The following is a 6937-nucleotide window of genomic DNA, read 5'->3' as shown; positions in this document are numbered from 1 at the left end:
CTTTTATAACGTTTCAAATCACAATAAACACTCCTTTAATCATCTAAAATAAATTGAATGTTTAATTTTGTACTTGTAAATATAATTTTTATACTATTACAATTGATTTTAAAGAATTAAAAGTATTTTTGGAGTGTTATTATATAATATAATATTTATTAAACCAAAAATTCAATGAAACAACTCTTATGTATGTTTATAAGCGTTAGTATTTTTGGATAATTATAAACTAATATAAATATAACGTTTGTATTAATTTAAGTAATGTCATGTTCAGTGTAAAGTTCATTTTTCATCTAATTATAATGTTTATAATTATCATACATGAAAAATAGACATACATATTCATTTCTCTACATCATACATTATAACATTTATGATGCATGAATATGCTTAATCAAAACATGTATTCAAATAATATAACAATTATAATATGCATGAACATGCTTATATTAATCATGTAACCATATAACATTTATATGATACATGATCATGTTTATCCTAAGGTAAGATTTTAAAACTATATGACATACATTATGCAACATATAAAACACAGTTAAATAATACATCACATGAATATAAAACTATAAAAAAATCTATGATAGTCCAAATATTGGCACCTTAATTTTAGAAAAATTAAAATTACAAAGGAAAGTTGTCATCCTTGCGTTAGAAGAGACTTGCGATCAGCTATTTGCCAGCTACCTTCCATGATGCACAAATCGAGACAGACAAGGGATTTCCATTGAACTCCATACATGGCAGACAAAGTGCTTGACACATGGTGCCTCGCTTGACGCATGGGTTTTGAGTACCGCATGCATTGGACAATGGAGCTTCTGAACCACCACAAGATGTTCCCTACTATCCTCTTGGTGCCTTGGATTGAGTTGTGGGACTCAAAATACGCTTTGATTAAGGAAATTTTATGGAGATGAAGACGTACTTTCTGGTTTTTCACAGTTTTGAAGAACCAGATTTCCTCAGTTATTTCTCAAGCAAAATGCAACTCTTGCATGAAATTTTTCACTCAAATCTCTCAGTATATATTGCATGATCATCATGTAAAAAGGAATGTTGCATGTATTGTAGCTCACGCTTGGATTTGGCTGAGAATTGGGAAGTGGATTGTGAATAAACTCTTTCGAAAATTAGTGGAAAAATCCAACTTTTTGGATTTTTCAATTTTCTAATTTTCTTTTTAATTCAAATTTGATTAATTTTACAAAAATTAATTCAAAATTAATTTTTCTAATAAAAAATAATAATAAATTAATTAAACAATTTAATTCATTCTAATTAATTTAAAATTAAATATTAAATTAACTAATCACCAAACCATGAATTCCTATTCATGAATTTAATATTTAAATCATAATTAATATTAATTAGTTCTCCAATTTCGTTTAATTCTAAAATTAAACGTGTAATTATATCTCATATAATTACTAATTCCCTTAATTTTAATTTGAACTTTTCAAATAAACTTATCACACTACTTTAAGACTAATCCATTTACGAGCTGGTAGAGGGATCTTGTGGACCTACAGATCATGGGCTCGAACGATCCGAGATTAATTAGCTAAACTCTTTACACCAAATTAACCCCCATTGGTTAACTAATGGGTCACTCCACTAAAGCCTATAGTTGCACTCCCCTTACTGTAGATACATTATGTCCACTCGATATAACCATGATTAGTAAGTTAACCCTTCACAGGTTGTTCGTAATAACGGCTAGGTCAAATGTCTGTTTTACTCCCGAGATTACCTCTTGTTCCTTAAGTTCCACTAATCCTCTAATGAACAATTGATTTGTGATCCGATCAACAAATTGAGTCTCTCTCAGGCCAATGAGAAGGTGGGGTCCCTTGTTCAAGACCTGGAATCAGCACTTAAGGGAATAACCTCTCTACTATCCCTAAAATGAGGTAGGAGTGAATTTCATCTTGCACCCTAGGTCCCCAGCTATTTACTCGGTCTTACCCCTGAAATGGAGGTTTATTGAGTCAGCGCTATTGAGCCAACCCTCACCTATGCAAATCTAAGGATAATCCCCAATAAATAGCAGTTCATAATTAGCTCAGGATTAAGGTCAAGTTACTAGGTCATCATTTTGGAATAGTCAGTCTAAAACAGTAAACAGCGTTATAAAGTAAGAGTGACTGATTTTGTGGTCCGATCTTGTACAAACCCATTGCATAGGACGCCTCTACTTCTCATGTCCTAATATGTACGAATTAGGATCACATCGGCTGTATTACTTTACAAATCCTTTGTAACAACTACAGAGTGGGCACCCAACCTCATTCATATACTATAGATCATTTTGACTATTTACTCGAACTTGATCCACTTTTATGTCTCCACATAAAGTTCAAGTACTCATGTAATAATTATAGATCTTTTTATTTTATTGGATTTATTTCTAAAACAAAATAAGCAATAAATTTTCAATAACAACTTATTGAATTTTCATAAATAGGATTTATTATTTATAAACCACGAGTTTTAGGACATAAAACCCAACAAACTCCCAATTGGACTAAAACTCTAGTGGTAACTTAAATATTCAAATATATAATACTGAGTTTTTGAGTTTTATAGAAAACTACAATAAACTAGGGCATCCTATATCCATGGTTTACCATTCGATATCCCATAGGTTATTCACCCAGTATTCCTAGTCTTAATAGGAGATTCTCAAACACTTTAGTCAAGAGAATTGTTGTAAACATGTTCATGTACAATAGACTTCTTATTAAACTATATGGAGAATGCATCTTTATTCTCACAAAACTTGTTTCTCAACAATGGCTAAGAAGTCATGCACTCCTCCTACTACATCAAGGTACTCTCAACTCTTTGAGTAAGATGCATCCGACTTGTTTAAACAACTCTTGTTTACATTGTTAATTTAAGGCAAGATTATAATCAAAACAAATAGTACAAGGTGGTCTAGTACAATATTCCAATATTTGGAATAGTGTCGAGAAAAACAAATAAGGCAGTTTAGAAAGTCTTTCATTGGATTTCATGTTCTATCAAGTACACCTAGAAATCTTAAAATTTCTATACTTTGATCTAATCAAAGTATTTCGGTTTTATTTTTCTTCACAAGTTTTGTACACTCTGAAATTTTCAAGTGTTCTAAACTTATCATTTACGTTAAATAACCATTTGCCTTAATTGATTTCTAGTCGTTTTAAATATCTGAATATTTGCAAATGGGATGTAACTAGGTTGGTTCTTAACAGAAGTTGCTATACAATAGAACAAACATAAATTTCAAAAATGAACATTTCATTTACCACAAAAGTATATACAATTTGTTCTTTTTACAACATAAAAAAGTAGATAAAATTATCTTCAAACAGCAACATCTCCCACTGGTCATGTTGAGCAAGCAATCTTTAGGAATTAGTTTGCCTGTTTTGTCTGCTTTCTTTTCAGCAAGGTACTGAGGGCAGTTCCTCTTCCAGTGCCCTTTCTCTTTGTAGTGGAAACACCTTCCTTTGTATGCAGTGTTAGCCTTGCCTTTTCTCCCAGCGGTTTTCTTCATCCCTTTCCTTTTACTCTTCTTAACAGGAATACTTTTACTCTGTGAAGAGGAAACAACATCAGGATTTTTGGAGGACGTTCCTCTCTTCTCAACGATAGCAACGTGTCTGGTAATCTTGTAGCTCATCAGAAGAGTAGTCAAACTGTATTCAATTTTATTCATGAGCGCGTTGGTGCAAAACTGTAGAAAACTCTTCGGAAGAGATTCTGGAATAAAACTGACTTGACTTCTCTCATCAACGACAACCCCATTTACTTCCGCCATATTGAAGTGGACCATCATATCTAGGACATGTTCACGAACAAAAGCCCTCACTTTCGTACGACAGTTATAAACGTACTTAATTGCATCATGCCTTAGGGAGAAGGACGAAGCTGAATGTGGCCACTAAGAAAGATCATTTCCCTCTAGCGTTCATTGACGAGATGCTAGATTGTCTAGCCTAAAATGACTTTTATTGCTTTCTAGATGGCTATGCCGGTACAACCAGATTATGATTGCTCCAAAAGATCAGGACAAAACCACATTCACCTGCCCATATGGGACTTTCGCTTTTCGTTGCATGCCATTTCGCTTCTACAACGCGCCAAGCACGTTCCAAAGGTGCATGATGGCCATCTTTTCAGACTATCTTGATGACTCTGTTGAAATCTTCATGGACGACTTCTCTGTCTATGGGCACACTTATGAAGTCTGTCTAGCCAACCTAGAGAAGATATTGAAAAAGATGTAAGGAGACAAATCTCGTTCTTAATTGGGAAAAATGTCATTTTATGGTCAAGGAGGGCATTGTGTTGGGGCACAAGGTTTCTCGAGACGGGTTGGAGGTGGATAAAGCAAAAATAGAAGCAATTGAGAAACTTCCACCTCTAACAAGTGTGAAGGCTGTACGAAGTTTCTTGGGGCATGCTGGATTCTACAGATGCTTTGTCAAAGACTTTTCGAAAATAGCACGACCACTGAGTTCATTATTGGAGGCTGACAAAAAAATTGATTTCGATGATAATTGCCTCAACGCATTTAGAATTTTGAAGAATGCATTGATTATCGCACCTATGTTAATTGCACCTGACTGTACACTTTCTTTTGAAATAATGTGTGATGCAAGCAGGTATGCGATGGGAGCAGCTTTGGCACAGAAGAGAAAAACAATCTTACATCCTATCGCATATGCGATTAAGACGTTAAATCCTGCTCAGACCAATTATACAACCACAGAGAAAGAGCTACTTGCGCTAATTTTTGCGTTGGAAAAATTTAGAGCATATTTGCTGGGAACAAAGGTACTCATCCATACTGATCATTCGGCAATAAAGTATTTAATGACAAAAAAAAATGTGAAGTCGAGGTTGATCAGATGGGTTCTCCTCCTTCAAGAATTTGACATAGAAATAATTGATCGAAAAGGGACGGAGAACCAAGTTGCGGATCACTTGTCTATATTGGAAAACCCTGAGGTTGACTGCAATAAATCAGAGGTGAGTTCAGTGTTCCTAGATGAACAGCTGTTTCAGATTGAAGAACTATCGTGGTATGCAGACATAGTCAACTATCTGGTTTGCGAGCAATTTCCTGAAGATTATACCTACCACCAAAAGAGGAAGCTCAAACATGAATTCAGATATTATTATTGGGATGAGTCGAATCTGTATAAAAAGGGGGCAGACCAGATTCTGCGACTATGCTTACCAATGTTTTACAGACAATGTTTTACAGAGTGGATTCTTTCACGACTCACCATATGGTGGGCACTTTGGAGGATAGGACACCGCAGCCAATGTTTTACAAAGTGGATTCTTTTGGCCAACATTGTTTAAGGATGCAGCTGACTATGCCAGGAAGTTTGATCGGTGTCAACGCACAAGTAACATTTCATGGAAACATGCAATGCCGATGAATATCAGCTTGGAGCATGAGTTATTCGACGTATGGGGTATCGACTTCATGGGACTATTCCTTCCCTCGAATGGTAAAAATTATATTTTGCTGGCTGTCGACTATGTGTCCAAGTGGGTAGAGGCAATGGCGTGTGCCACAAGCGATGTGACAGTAGTCTCTCAATCCCTGAAGAAAAACATTTCCACTTGTTTTGGAACCGCACGTGCCATAATAAGTTATGAGGGGTCTCACTTTGTCAATCATACTATCAATGAGCTACTGCACAAATATAACATTCTCCACAAAGTGGCCACAATATACCATCCACAGACGAATGGTCAGGCCGAAGTGTCCAATCGGGAGATTAAGCTGATACTTGAGAAGGTGATAAGGCCTTCGCGAAAAGATTAGGCAGCAAAGCTCGACGATGCATTGTGGGCGTACCGAACTGCATTTAAAACATCCATAGGTATGTCCCTATATGCGTTGGTATTTGGTAAGGCGTGTCATTTTTCTCTAGATTTGGAATACAAGGCATTGTGGGCGGTGAAGAAATTAAACTTTGATCTAAAGAAAGCAGGAGAAGCGAGAAAACTTCAACTGGTCGAGCTAGAAGAATGAAGGGTTAACGCATATGAGAACGCAAAGATTTACAAGGAGCGCACAATGCGCTGGCACGACAAACACATATGCGATAAGAAACTTCAAGTCGGGCAGAGGGTCTTACTATTCAACTCACGACTATGGCTTTTCCCTGGAAATTAAAATCGCACTGGTCTGGACCCTTCATCATTAAAGAAATATTCCAACATGGTGTGGTGGAGCTGATCACTAAGGATGGAAGTCGTACATTTAAGGTTAATGGACAGTGAGTTAAAGCATATTGCGAGGGTGATTTTTAGCCAGAAAAGACCTCTATGGATTTGAAAAACCTGGAATAGAGAAAAATGGAGTGGCCCTTGCATTGGCAAGCAACATCATCTGGGGCACAAACCTTCTGGAGTATCCTTTGTTTGGTTCTTGAACTCTCATTTCTTCGACACTTTAATCATCATTTATCTATCTGCATTTTACTTATTACTACTTCATTCTAAAAAAAAAAAAAAGATTGCAGTAAAAGAATGTCGTTTTGTTTAAAATTATTTGACCCTCTTATTGTTTTTCTTGAAATGATCGAGGCACAGGATTGCGGAGGTGTTACACGAAGAAGAAACTTATCTTACTCCATCACCGCAATCCAAAGAAGATAGATCGCCGCAAAGAAGGATGCACCAATACATAATGCGTGCGACAACGCAAATTTGGGGGTTGTATTCTTCCTTCACTTTATTTCAAATTTTGCACTATCGCATCGCATTTTAGTTTTAAAAGTTTTATCATCGCATCCTTCTTGATTACCGCAATCATTTAATATTGATAAATTTAGTAAGTTACCGCATACTGTCTCTTTGCCAATTATGATTTCAATGATAAAAAACATGCTTCTATTTCTTTCGT

The sequence above is a fragment of the Benincasa hispida genome, chromosome 9 (genome assembly GCF_009727055.1).
Source record: "Benincasa hispida cultivar B227 chromosome 9, ASM972705v1, whole genome shotgun sequence".
NCBI classification, from domain to species: Eukaryota; Viridiplantae; Streptophyta; class Magnoliopsida; order Cucurbitales; family Cucurbitaceae; genus Benincasa; species Benincasa hispida.
This window is presented reverse-complemented; position numbering follows the sequence as displayed.